Below are 16063 nucleotides of genomic sequence, written 5' to 3'. Positions count from 1 at the left end.
AAATTAAAATAAACAGATTAGTCATGGGATTGACTTTAAATATCCTAGCTGTTCTAGCTATTCATTGTGAGAATAATACCAGCCGTCTGCACTGAGCACGGAAATGCTCAACCCAAGTGTGCGGGAACCATAACAGCGGCGAACTAAAATGGTATATTCTGACGGGAATACTATCAGCCACCTGCACTGAACACGGAAATTTTCATTCCAAGTGTGCTTATGGGAATCATACCGCGGGGATTTAAATGGTGTATTCTGACTTCCATTTTGAAAAACTTCCCATGACTTTCCCTACGATTCGTTCCATGCTGGGAACATGGTACTATAAGCAACGGCAAATAACAAACATATACAGACATATATAAACAAATAGAAACGTACATACGTACAAATGTACATACACACATACAAACACACACAAACACATACAAACGTACATACACACATACAAACGTACACGACACACACACACACGCGCGCGCGCGCGAGTGTACAGATATACAAACGTATACAGATACACCCATACACGCACACATATACATACATACATACATACATACATACATACATACATACATACATACATACATACATACATACATACATACATACATACATACATACATACAAACATCCATCCATCCATCCATCCATCAATCCATACATACATACATACATACATACATACATACATACATACATACATACATACATACATACAGACAGACATACATACATGCATGCATACATGCATACATACAGACAGACATACATACATACATGCATGCATACATGCATATATACAGACATATATATACATACATACATGCATGCATACATGCATACATACATACATACATACAGAGATACATACATACATACATACATACATACTTACATATATACATACATGCATACATACATACATACATACATACATACATGCATACATACACACATACATACATACATACATACATGCATACATACATACATACATACATACATACATACATGCATACATACAAAAATACATACATACATACATACATACATACATACATACATACATACATACATACATACATACATACATACATACGTACATACATACATGCATGCATACATGCATACATACATACATACATACATACATACATACATACATACATGCATACATACATACATACATACATATATATATATACATACATGCATGCATTCATGCATGCTGTCACGATATTACCCCTAGCCAGGTGACACGGTACACCATCCGGGTTTCAAAGTACCCATTTACCTAAATGACACCCTTCCTACTACACTGCCATCCTACTCCGAAGAAACAAGCAGTCGGCCTCCTCCTCCACCCACTATCCTCAGCCAATCACAGGCCAAGACGTCAGTCTGGTTCCCCTATATAAAGCTAGGCCTTCCCCACACTAGACGTCACAGACGTCGGCAGCTCTTAGCAGCAGACAGTCCGTATTTGCACGAGCATAGTTATACTCGCTAGGGCTACTCTCTAGAGTTAACTTGTTCACGCAATCCAACTTTACGTTGGATAGCCTTGTTGGTAGTTTACACTACCACCCACTTCTGGGCATTTCCCAGCACTTTGACCTTATACCATTTTCTCGTCATTTCGTAGCTCTCCGGGATCCGCACGAGCCCTTGTTGGCTCGTGAGACTTCTTCGTCGTCCGGCCCGGCGAAATCTAGTAAATTCTGTCGTAGTTTAGAAGTAGTGTAGACCCCGTACCCACTGGGCACACAGTGGTCCTACTACGCGGCTGTCACCAGTCGCCAAAGGAAGCTGTGTGACCCCGTTTTATTATATTTTGCTCTGCTGAGCACATTTTTCTGTGTACCAGGGGGCTCGTCCCCCCACCCCAACGCGCAGGATGGAGTCCTCAACTCCATCCCTGCAAACTAGGAGGACCTCCCCTGACGACTCCAATATCGACCCGGACAAGGCTAGACACGTTTTTCTTCATTCTGACCAGACCCGATTAGCTGACCTAAACCCATTTATGCTCAAAAAATGTCTTTCGCAATTCACCAATGATATTAGCCAAGTTAAGAAACTTAGAAGCGGAGACCTCCAAGTTACCACCAACTCTGGGAGAGCTACACGCGATCTTCTTAAGGCTAGGAAATTCCATAACTTCGATGTTGCTGCATCCCTCCCTAGGTCCCTCAACTCCTGCAGAGGAGTAATCCACTGCAGAGATTTGATGACCATGGAGGAATGTGACATCCTCGATGAGATGAAATCGGAAGGAATACTTGATGTTAAATTTATAACGCGACTGGACCGAGAAAAGAACATGCGAGTGAACACGCCCCTCATAATTCTCACATTCAATTCAACAACCCTCCCTGACCACGTCAAAGTAGGATACATTCATGTCCCAACACGACCATATGTCCCTAACCCTTTACGCTGCAACAAGTGTTTCAAATATGGTCACCTTGCCAAATTCTGCAGCAAACAATCAGTCGTATGCGGTAAGTGTGCAGGCGAACATCCTACGGATGCCTGCTCTAATAACCTGTTTCAATGTGTTAACTGTCCCTCCAATAACAATCATGCATCCACCTCCCGAGAATGTCCCACTTTCAAGATAGAAAAACAAATTTGTACCGAAAAAGCAACTTGTGCTATATCTTTTTACGAAGCAAGGAAACGTGTGATGGAAAGACTAGTTACCCCAACTAGTACCTCCGGAGCAACTTCCTATGCTTCGGCAGTAAAGAAAACCTATAGAACAATTGAAACGCAAACTGAGAGCAAGCACTCCAAGGACAAAGAACACCGCCAAAGTAACAGGCAAACTCACTCGCACCTTCCTTCCCCGGCCATCCCAGAGCCTTCCAAACGTGTACCCACACGTACTGAAGAGGATGTCAATATGGAGATCTCCGTTTCCCAAAAACGACTTTTAAGTCCTATTACCAGCCCAGACCGTTCATCCGGGGCTAAACACACCTCTCCCACTAAGGCCAAGAAAGGAAGAAACCGAAGCAGATAAAAAAAAAATAATAATAATAATAAAAAAAAAAATAATAATAATAAAGATAAAAAAATAAAAATGAAAATAATCCAGTGGAATTGCCGAGGTATTAGAAGTAAATTAAATGACTTAATAATTTTTAACTCACTCAACAACCCCTCAGTTATTTGTCTACAAGAGACTCAGCTTAACCCCAGTGTTGAGTTCAAACTGAAGAACTACACCACCTATAGGAAGGACAGGTTGGCGCCTGGAGGGGGGGTCGCAGTTGCAGTCAGCGACTGCCTTCCCCAAGTGGAACTACCACTGGCCACCACCTTGGAAGCAGTCGCTATAAAAACGAAACTGCACAACAAACTCGTAACCATCTGCTCCCTGTACCTACCTCCCGACCCTCGTTTTCCACTAGAGGAACTAAACGGGTTGATAGAACCACTACCCCACCACAAACTGATAGTGGGAGATTTCAACTCCCACCATCGCATGTGGGGTAGCAACAAAACCTCTCCACGAGGGGAGCAGATGGAAGAAGTACTCAACACTAACAACCTGGTCCTCCTAAACACTGGCAGTCCCACTCGAGTAGACAATACTAGGGGTTCATTTTCATGTATAGATTTATCCATATCATCTCCTGCGTTGTCTGACATCACACAATGGCACACGCATGACGACACCATGCTCAGCGATCATTTCCCAGTAATACTAAAAATAGGGGGTGACCACGCTACGGCTCCTCCAGCCTACGGAGACAACCCACCCCCTCCCTGTCCCAAATTCAACATCAAAAAAGCCAATTGGGAAATGTATCGCACAACCACCAACGTCAACATCACAGGGGATAATATGGATGACAAAATATTCAATTTATCCAACTCGATTTTGAATTCAGCTATTAAGCATATACCAAAAACCTCGGTATTTCACAAGCATAGAGTTCCCTGGTGGACATCAGACTGCAGAAAAGCACTTTGCAAGCGGAATAGGGCTTACCGAACTTTTAAGAATAACCCCATTGCACCAAATTTTATTACTTTTAAAAAGACGCAAGCAGAGGCCCGTAGAACAATAAAACAAGCCAAACGAAAGTCTTGGCATGATTACATCTCCACAATAAACGCAAACACTCCTCTATCACAAATCTGGTCAGCCGTCCGTAAAATCGACGGCAAATATACACCAAACATTAAGACCCTAACCATTGGAAACACGTTTGTAGATGCTCCCCTGGACATCGCAAACACAATCGCAGACACATTTACGCAAACAAGCAACACAAATAACTACTCACCAACCTTTTTACAACACAAACAAAGACGGGAAGCAGAACCTCTGATCTTCCATACACAGACACACCACGATTATAACACCCCCTTCCAACTACACGAGCTTCAACAAGCCTTAAGCTCGTGTAGAGGAACCTCTGCTGGCCCAGATGAGATTAGGTATGAGATGCTGCAACATTTGAATTCAATTTCACTGAAAAAATTATTAGAAATATACAATGCAATTTGGATTAGTCAAGAATTCCCAAAAACATGGAGACATGCCCACGTCATACCTATTCTCAAAAAGGGGAAGGACCCAAAGAGTCCTTCCTCTTATCGCCCTATAGCGCTTACCAACTGCTTATGCAAAGTATTAGAACGTATGGCCAATAACAGATTAAAATTCATCCTAGAGTCTCAAAATGTAATAGTTCCTGCCCAATGTGGTTTCAGGAAAAATAGAAGTAGTCTTGACCATTTGGTCAACTTACAACAAGATATCCTCTCCTCTTTCGAGAGGAAAGAATATCTTGTTGCTTGCTTTTTAGATTTGGAAAGAGCCTACGACATGTCATGGCGACGTGGTATCCTCGAAAAACTCTATGCACTTGGCCTTAGAGGGAATCTCCCTATTTTTATTCAAAATTTCTTAAAAGAACGAACTTTTTCCGTTAAAAATCAAAATTATTATTCAACAGTACGCATACAAGAAAATGGCGTACCACAGGGAAGTGTGTTAAGTCCCACACTATTTATGTTGCTCATAAACGATATTCTACCCGCTCCACCTCGGAACCTTAAATACTCATTATACGCTGACGACGTCGGAATCTGGCATTCCTCACCGAACGCCAAGTTTTCCGGCTCTCGCGTACAACTGGCCCTGGACTCGCTCCAGGACTGGTCTGACAAATGGGGATTTAAGTTTTCGGAATTAAAGTCAACAGTAATTGTATTTTCACGCAGAGCCCAGGCAGAAATAAATCTGCAATTACATGGTAACCCCATTCCAGTACAAAATTCAACCTTTTTTCCTTGGCCTGAAACTGGACTCCAGGCTAAACTGGAAGGCCCATGTAAAATACCTAGTTGATGCGTGCAACAAGAGAATTAATTTGCTACGTAAACTAACGGGCACAAATTGGGGAGCAGATAGGAAATCCCTGCTAATGATTTATAAGTCCCTGATTAGATCTAAACTAGACTATGGGTGTCAGATATATGGTTCGGCAACACCAACCACGTTACAACCCCTGAACATCATCCAAAACAAAGGCCTAAGAATAGCACTTGGAGCATTACGCTGCACAAGGATCGAGAGGCTGGAGGTTGAAGCAAACGTACCCCCCCTCCACTACAGGCGCGAACTCCTTGCACTACGATACGTCGCCAAAGTGCTCCGTATCCCTCGACATCCCTGCAAGGAGACCATCAAACAACACGAGCACTTCACCAACTCCAGCCTAAATCCCCTTTCCATCAGGATCCGATCCTTGTGTGAGCAGTACTCAGTGCCACTGTGGTCAATAGAACAACTGGAAGCCACCCATCTACCACCGTGGAAAAACATCGCCCCGAAGGTCAAAATCAATCAAGACCTCAAGAAGAAGACGTCTTCCACAGAAGAACTTAGACAGAAGACCCTGGAGACCATCCATAAGTACAATGACCACAGGGCACTGTACACTGATGGCTCCAAGTGCGGCCCCAAAACTGGGACAGGGTTATACTGCAACCAAACCCGGATGATGTTCAGATTGCCGGACCATACGAGCATATATATCGCCGAACTCTACGGTATATATCAAGCCTTAGAATATGCTCAATCTGACACACATAGTAATTTCGTCATATTCACAGATTCACTAAGTGCACTTCAGTCAATTAAGTCAGGTAACCATATGGAGAACTTCCTCTTGGGCAAAATCATTAGCACATTGTCGATAACTAACAAGTCCATTACTCTCTCTTGGGTTCCCAGTCACATTGGGATCTTCGGGAATGAGAAAGCGGACACCTTAGCCAAAACTGCCTTAGAAATAGACTCTATTACCGACATACCCCTGGACATAGGAACCTTCAATTCCTGTTTTAAGAAAACAATTACACACCCACTGGCAACTCCAGTGGAACAATCTCGACATCTCGCACAAACAAAAGGAACACATAACAGATTGGTCGACATCATACAGAAATAACAGACAGGAGGAAATCGCCATAGCAAGACTGAGGATGAATTCGACCCGCCTCACCCACCTAAACCCATACATTAATGGCGTATTTCCTCCACAATGCAACACCTGCAACACTATACTATCCATAAGACACATACTCATACACTGCTCAAGATACAACACACAGCGCAAAGCGCTTATACAACACTGCAAACTTAAGAAAATTCAACTAAGCACCACAAATCTTCTGACCGACGACCGTTTACTTATTGACAAAGTAGTATTTTATTTGCGCACTACAGGACTATTGTGGAAATTATAATGGTAGATTAAAAAGGATCGCAGGTTCACACCAGGCTTAATGACCTCATTATAGGTCGATAGCCTTAAAGATCCAACAAAAAAAAAAAAAAACACTAGACGTCACAGACGTCGGCAGCTCTTAGCAGCAGACAGTCCGTATTTGCACGAGCATAGTTATACTCGCTAGGGCTACTCTCTAGAGTTAACTTGTTCACGCAATCCAACTTTACGTTGGATAGCCTTGTTGGTAGTTTACACTACCACCCACTTCTGGGCATTTCCCAGCACTTTGACCTTATACCATTTTCTCGTCATTTCGTAGCTCTCCGGGATCCGCACGAGCCCTTGTTGGCTCGTGAGACTTCTTCGTCGTCCGGCCCGGCGAAATCTAGTAAATTCTGTCGTAGTTTAGAAGTAGTGTAGACCCCGTACCCACTGGGCACACAGTGGTCCTACTACGCGGCTGTCACCAGTCGCCAAAGGAAGCTGTGTGACCCCGTTTTATTATATTTTGCTCTGCTGAGCACATTTTTCTGTGTACCAGGGGGCTCGTCCCCCCACCCCAACGCGCAGGATGGAGTCCTCAACTCCATCCCTGCAAACTAGGAGGACCTCCCCTGACGACTCCAATATCGACCCGGACAAGGCTAGACACGTTTTTCTTCATTCTGACCAGACCCGATTAGCTGACCTAAACCCATTTATGCTCAAAAAATGTCTTTCGCAATTCACCAATGATATTAGCCAAGTTAAGAAACTTAGAAGCGGAGACCTCCAAGTTACCACCAACTCTGGGAGAGCTACACGCGATCTTCTTAAGGCTAGGAAATTCCATAACTTCGATGTTGCTGCATCCCTCCCTAGGTCCCTCAACTCCTGCAGAGGAGTAATCCACTGCAGAGATTTGATGACCATGGAGGAATGTGACATCCTCGATGAGATGAAATCGGAAGGAATACTTGATGTTAAATTTATAACGCGACTGGACCGAGAAAAGAACATGCGAGTGAACACGCCCCTCATAATTCTCACATTCAATTCAACAACCCTCCCTGACCACGTCAAAGTAGGATACATTCATGTCCCAACACGACCATATGTCCCTAACCCTTTACGCTGCAACAAGTGTTTCAAATATGGTCACCTTGCCAAATTCTGCAGCAAACAATCAGTCGTATGCGGTAAGTGTGCAGGCGAACATCCTACGGATGCCTGCTCTAATAACCTGTTTCAATGTGTTAACTGTCCCTCCAATAACAATCATGCATCCACCTCCCGAGAATGTCCCACTTTCAAGATAGAAAAACAAATTTGTACCGAAAAAGCAACTTGTGCTATATCTTTTTACGAAGCAAGGAAACGTGTGATGGAAAGACTAGTTACCCCAACTAGTACCTCCGGAGCAACTTCCTATGCTTCGGCAGTAAAGAAAACCTATAGAACAATTGAAACGCAAACTGAGAGCAAGCACTCCAAGGACAAAGAACACCGCCAAAGTAACAGGCAAACTCACTCGCACCTTCCTTCCCCGGCCATCCCAGAGCCTTCCAAACGTGTACCCACACGTACTGAAGAGGATGTCAATATGGAGATCTCCGTTTCCCAAAAACGACTTTTAAGTCCTATTACCAGCCCAGACCGTTCATCCGGGGCTAAACACACCTCTCCCACTAAGGCCAAGAAAGGAAGAAACCGAAGCAGATAAAAAAAAAAAAAAAAAAAAAAAAAAAAAAAAAAAATAAAAAATAAAAATAAAAAAAAAATAAAAAAAAATGAAAATAATCCAGTGGAATTGCCGAGGTATTAGAAGTAAATTAAATGACTTAATAATTTTTAACTCACTCAACAACCCCTCAGTTATTTGTCTACAAGAGACTCAGCTTAACCCCAGTGTTGAGTTCAAACTGAAGAACTACACCACCTATAGGAAGGACAGGTTGGCGCCTGGAGGGGGGGTCGCAGTTGCAGTCAGCGACTGCCTTCCCCAAGTGGAACTACCACTGGCCACCACCTTGGAAGCAGTCGCTATAAAAACGAAACTGCACAACAAACTCGTAACCATCTGCTCCCTGTACCTACCTCCCGACCCTCGTTTTCCACTAGAGGAACTAAACGGGTTGATAGAACAACTACCCCACCACAAACTGATAGTGGGAGATTTCAACTCCCACCATCGCATGTGGGGTAGCAACAAAACCTCTCCACGAGGGGAGCAGATGGAAGAAGTACTCAACACTAACAACCTGGTCCTCCTAAACACTGGCAGTCCCACTCGAGTAGACAATACTAGGGGTTCATTTTCATGTATAGATTTATCCATATCATCTCCTGCGTTGTCTGACATCACACAATGGCACACGCATGACGACACCATGCTCAGCGATCATTTCCCAGTAATACTAAAAATAGGGGGTGACCACGCTACGGCTCCTCCAGCCTACGGAGACAACCCACCCCCTCCCTGTCCCAAATTCAACATCAAAAAAGCCAATTGGGAAATGTATCGCACAACCACCAACGTCAACATCACAGGGGATAATATGGATGACAAAATATTCAATTTATCCAACTCGATTTTGAATTCAGCTATTAAGCATATACCAAAAACCTCGGTATTTCACAAGCATAGAGTTCCCTGGTGGACATCAGACTGCAGAAAAGCACTTTGCAAGCGGAATAGGGCTTACCGAACTTTTAAGAATAACCCCATTGCACCAAATTTTATTACTTTTAAAAAGACGCAAGCAGAGGCCCGTAGAACAATAAAACAAGCCAAACGAAAGTCTTGGCATGATTACATCTCCACAATAAACGCAAACACTCCTCTATCACAAATCTGGTCAGCCGTCCGTAAAATCGACGGCAAATATACACCAAACATTAAGACCCTAACCATTGGAAACACGTTTGTAGATGCTCCCCTGGACATCGCAAACACAATCGCAGACACATTTACGCAAACAAGCAACACAAATAACTACTCACCAACCTTTTTACAACACAAACAAAGACGGGAAGCAGAACCTCTGATCTTCCATACACAGACACACCACGATTATAACACCCCCTTCCAACTACACGAGCTTCAACAAGCCTTAAGCTCGTGTAGAGGAACCTCTGCTGGCCCAGATGAGATTAGGTATGAGATGCTGCAACATTTGAATTCAATTTCACTGAAAAAATTATTAGAAATATACAATGCAATTTGGATTAGTCAAGAATTCCCAAAAACATGGAGACATGCCCACGTCATACCTATTCTCAAAAAGGGGAAGGACCCAAAGAGTCCTTCCTCTTATCGCCCTATAGCGCTTACCAACTGCTTATGCAAAGTATTAGAACGTATGGCCAATAACAGATTAAAATTCATCCTAGAGTCTCAAAATGTAATAGTTCCTGCCCAATGTGGTTTCAGGAAAAATAGAAGTAGTCTTGACCATTTGGTCAACTTACAACAAGATATCCTCTCCTCTTTCGAGAGGAAAGAATATCTTGTTGCTTGCTTTTTAGATTTGGAAAGAGCCTACGACATGTCATGGCGACGTGGTATCCTCGAAAAACTCTATGCACTTGGCCTTAGAGGGAATCTCCCTATTTTTATTCAAAATTTCTTAAAAGAACGAACTTTTTCCGTTAAAAATCAAAATTATTATTCAACAGTACGCATACAAGAAAATGGCGTACCACAGGGAAGTGTGTTAAGTCCCACATTATTTATGTTGCTCATAAACGATATTCTACCCGCTCCACCTCGGAACCTTAAATACTCATTATACGCTGACGACGTCGGAATCTGGCATTCCTCACCGAACGCCAAGTTTTCCGGCTCTCGCGTACAACTGGCACTGGACTCGCTCCAGGACTGGTCTGACAAATGGGGATTTAAGTTTTCGGAATTAAAGTCAACAGTAATTGTATTTTCACGCAGAGCCCAGGCAGAAATAAATCTGCAATTACATGGTAACCCCATTCCAGTACAAAATTCAACCTTTTTCCTTGGCCTGAAACTGGACTCCAGGCTAAACTGGAAGGCCCATGTAAAATACCTAGTTGATGCGTGCAACAAGAGAATCAATTTGCTACGTAAACTAACGGGCACAAATTGGGGAGCAGATAGGAAATCCCTGCTAATGATTTATAAGTCCCTGATTAGATCTAAACTAGACTATGGGTGTCAGATATATGGTTCGGCAACACCAACCACGTTACAACCCCTGAACATCATCCAAAACAAAGGCCTAAGAATAGCACTTGGAGCATTACGCTGCACAAGGATCGAGAGGCTGGAGGTTGAAGCAAACGTACCCCCTCCACTACAGGCGCGAACTCCTTGCACTACGATACGTCGCCAAAGTGCTCCGTATCCCTCGACATCCCTGCAAGGAGACCATCAAACAACACGAGCACTTCACCAACTCCAGCCTAAATCCCCTTTCCATCAGGATCCGATCCTTGTGTGAGCAGTACTCAGTGCCACTGTGGTCAATAGAACAGCTGGAAGCCACCCATCTACCACCGTGGAAAAACATCGCCCCGAAGGTCAAAATCAATCAAGACCTCAAGAAGAAGACGTCTTCCACAGAAGAACTTAGACAGAAGACCCTGGAGACCATCCATAAGTACAATGACCACAGGGCACTGTACACTGATGGCTCCAAGTGCGGCCCCAAAACTGGGACAGGGTTATACTGCAACCAAACCCGGATGATGTTCAGATTGCCGGACCATACGAGCATATATATCGCCGAACTCTACGGTATATATCAAGCCTTAGAATATGCTCAATCTGACACACATAGTAATTTCGTCATATTCACAGATTCACTAAGTGCACTTCAGTCAATTAAGTCAGGTAACCATATGGAGAACTTCCTCTTGGGCAAAATCATTAGCACATTGTCGATAACTAACAAGTCCATTACTCTCTCTTGGGTTCCCAGTCACATTGGGATCTTCGGGAATGAGAAAGCGGACACCTTAGCCAAAACTGCCTTAGAAATAGACTCTATTACCGACATACCCCTGGACATAGGAACCTTCAATTCTGTTTTAAGAAAACAATTACACACCCACTGGCAACTCCAGTGGAACAATCTCGACATCTCGCACAAACAAAAGGAACACATAACAGATTGGTCGACATCATACAGAAATAACAGACAGGAGGAAATCGCCATAGCAAGACTGAGGATGAATTCGACCCGCCTCACCCACCTAAACCCATACATTAATGGCGTATTTCCTCCACAATGCAACACCTGCAACACTATACTATCCATAAAACACATACTCATACACTGCTCAAGATACAACACACAGCGCAAAGCGCTTATACAACACTGCAAACTTAAGAAAATTCAACTAAGCACCACAAATCTTCTGACCGACGACCGTTTACTTATTGACAAAGTAGTATTTTATTTGCGCACTACAGGACTATTGTGGAAATTATAATGGTAGATTAAAAAGGATCGCAGGTTCACACCAGGCTTAATGACCTCATTATAGGTCGATAGCCTTAAAGATCCAACAAAACAAAAACAAAAAAACACACTAGACACAGACGTCGACAGCTCTTAGCAGCAGACAGTCCGTATTTGCACGAGCATAGTTATACTCGCAATCCAACTTTACGTTGGATAGCCTTGTTGGTAGTTTACACTACCACCCACTTCTGGGCATTTCCCAGCACTTTGACCTTATACCATTTTCTCGTCATTTCGTAGCTCTCCGGGATCCGCACGAGCCCTTGTTGGCTCGTGAGACTTCTTCGTCGTCCGGCCCGGCGAAACCTAGTAAACTCTGTCGTAGTTTAGAAGTAGTGTAGACCCCGTACCCACTGGGCACACAGTGGTCCTACTACGCGGCTGTCACCAGTCGCCAAAGGAAGCTGTGTGACCCCCGTTATATTATATTTTGCTCTGCTGAGCACATTTTTCTGTGTACCAGGGGGCTCGTCCCCCCACCCCAACGCGCAGGATGGAGTCCTCAACTCCATCCCTGCAAACTAGGAAGACTTCCCCTGACGACCCTAATATCGACCCGGACAAGGCTAGACATGTGTTTCTACATTCCGACCAAACCCGATTAGCTGACCTCAATCCATTTATGCTTACAAAATGTCTGTCCCAATTTACCAATGATATTAGCCAAGTTAAAAAACTTAGAAGCGGAGACCTCCAAGTTACCACCAACTCTGGGAAAGCTACACGCGATCTTCTCAAGGCCAGGAAGTTTCATTCCTTCGATGTTGTTACATCCCTCCCTAGGTCACTCAACTTCTGCAGAGGAGTAATCCACTGCAGAGATTTGATGACCATGGACGAGTGTGACATCCTTGAAGAGATGAAATCTGAAGGCATTCTAGATGTTAAGTTTATCACGCGACTGGACCGGGAAAAGAACATGCGAGTGAACACGCCTCTCATAATTCTCACTTTCAATTCCACAACCCTCCATGATCATGTCAAAATTGGATATATCCATGTCCCAACACGACCATATGTCCCCAACCCTTTGTGCTGCAACAAATGCTTTAAATATGGTCACCTAGCCAAATTCTGCAGCAAGCAAACAGTCGTATGCGGTAAATGTGCAGGCGAACATCCTATGGATTCTTGCTCTGCAAAGGTGTTTCAATGTGTTAACTGTCCCTCCAATAACAACCATGCATCCACCTCCCGAGACTGTCCCACTTTCAATATAGAAAAACAAATTTGTACCGAGAAAGCAACTTGTGGCATATCCTTTTACGAAGCAAGGAAGCGTGTGATGGAAAGACTAGTTACCCCAACTAGTACCTCCGGAGCAACTTCCTATGCTTCGGCAGTAAAAAAAACCTACAGAACCATTGAAACGCAAACTGAGAGCAAGCACTCCAAGGACAAAGAACACCGCCAAAGTAACAGGCAAACTCACTCGCACCTTCCTTCCCCGGCCATCCCAGAGCCTTCCAAACGTGTGCCCACACGTACTGAAGAGGATGTAAATATGGAGATCTCCGTTTCCCAAAAACGACTTTTAAGTCCTATTACCAGCCCAGACCGTTCATCCGGGGCTAAACACACCTCTCCCACTAAGGCCAAGAAAGGAAGAAACCGAAGCAGATAGAAAAAAAAAAAAATAATAATAATAATAATAATAATAATAATAATAATAATAATAATAATAATAATAATAATAATAATAATAATAATAATAATAATAATAATAATAATAATAATAATAATAATAATAATAATAATAATAATGATAATAATAATAATAATAATAATAATAATAATAATAATAGTAATAATAATAATAATAATAATAATAATATAATAATAATAATAATAATAATAATAATAATAATAATAATAATAATAATAATAATAATAATAATAATAATAATAATAATAATGATAATAATAATAATAATCCAGTGGAATTGCCGAGGTGTTAGAAGTAAATTAAATGACTTAATAATTTTTAACTCGCTCAACAACCCCTCAGTTATTTGTCTACAAGAGACTCACCTTGACCCCAGTGTTGAGTTCAAATTAAAGAACTACATCACCTATAGTTGGCGCCTGAAGGGGGGGTCGCAGGTGCAGTCAGCAACTGCCTTCCCCAAGTGGAACTACCACTGGCCACCACCTTGGAAGCAGTCGCTATAAAAACGAAACTGCACAACAAACACGTAACCATCTGCTCCCTTTACCTACCTCCCGACCCTCGTTTTCCATTAGAGGAACTAAACGGGCTGATTGAACAACTACCCCACCACAAACTGATAGTGGGAGATTTCAACTCCCACCATCGCATGTGGGGTAGCAACAAAACCTCTCCTCGAGGGGAGCAGATGGAAAAAGTGCTCAACACCAACAACCTGGTCCTCCTAAACACTGGCAGTCCCACTCGAGTAGACAATACTAGGGGTTCATTTTCATGTATAGATTTATCCATATCATCTCCTGCGTTGGCTGACAACACGCAATGGAAGACGCATGATGACACCATGCTCAGCGATCATTTCCCAGTAATATTAAAAATAGGGGGTGACCACGCTACGGCTCCTCCAGCCTACGGAGACAACCCATCCCCTCCCTGTCCCAAATTTAACATAAAAAAAGCCAACTGGGAAATATATCGCACAACCACCAACGTCAACATCACAGGGGATAATATGGATGACAAAATATTCAATTTATCCAACTCGATTTTGAATTCAGCTATTAAGCATATACCAAAAACCTCGGTATTTCACAAGCATAGAGTTCCCTGGTGGACATCAGACTGCAGAAAAGCACTTTGCAAGCGGAATAGGGCTTACCAAACTTTTAGAAATAACCCTATTGCACCAAATTTTATTACTTTTAAAAAGACGCAAGCAGAGGCCCGTAGAACAATAAAACAAGCCAAACGAAAGTCTTGGCATGATTACATCTCCACAATAAACGCAAACACTTCTTTATCACAAATCTGGTCAGCCGTCCGTAAAATCGACGGCAAATACACACCAAACATTAAGACCCTAACCATTGGAAACACGTTTGTAGATACTCCCATGGACATCGCAAACACAATCGCAGACACATTTACGCAAACAAGCAACACAAATAACTATTCACCAACCTTTTTACAACACAAACAAAGACGGGAAGCAGAACCTCTGATCTTCCATACACAGACACACCACGATTATAACACCCCCTTCCAACTACACGAGCTTCAACAAGCCTTAAGCTCGTGTAGAGGAACCTCTGCTGGCCCAGATGAGATTAGGTATGAGATGCTGCAACATTTGAATTCAATTTCACTGAAAAAATTATTAGAAATATACAATGCAATTTGGATTAGTCAAGAATTCCCAAAAACATGGAGACATGCCCACGTCATACCTATTCTCAAAAAGGGGAAGGACCCAAAGAGTCCTTCCTCTTATCGCCCTATAGCGCTTACCAACTGCTTATGCAAAGTATTAGAACGTATGGCCAATAACAGATTAAAATTCATCCTAGAGTCTCAAAATTTAATAGTTCCTGCCCAATGTGGTTTCAGGAAAAATAGAAGTAGTCTTGACCATTTGGTCAACTTAGAACAAGATATCCTCTCCTCTTTCGAGAGGAAAGAATATCTTGTTGCTTGCATTTTAGATTTGGAAAGAGCCTACGACATGGCATGGCGACGTGGTATCCTCGAAAAACTCTATGCCCTTGGCCTTAGAGGGAATCTCCCTATTTTTATTCAAAATTTTCTAAAAGACCGTACGTTTTCGGTCAAAAATCAAAAATTCTTTTCAACAATACGCACACAAGAAAATG

This window comes from Oratosquilla oratoria, chromosome 42 (assembly GCF_046742065.1).
Source record: "Oratosquilla oratoria isolate Oo_2021 chromosome 42, ASM4674206v1, whole genome shotgun sequence".
Classification (NCBI taxonomy): Eukaryota; Metazoa; Arthropoda; class Malacostraca; order Stomatopoda; family Squillidae; genus Oratosquilla; species Oratosquilla oratoria.
The sequence above is the reverse complement of the archived record's forward strand: the minus strand, read 5'-3'. Positions refer to the sequence as shown.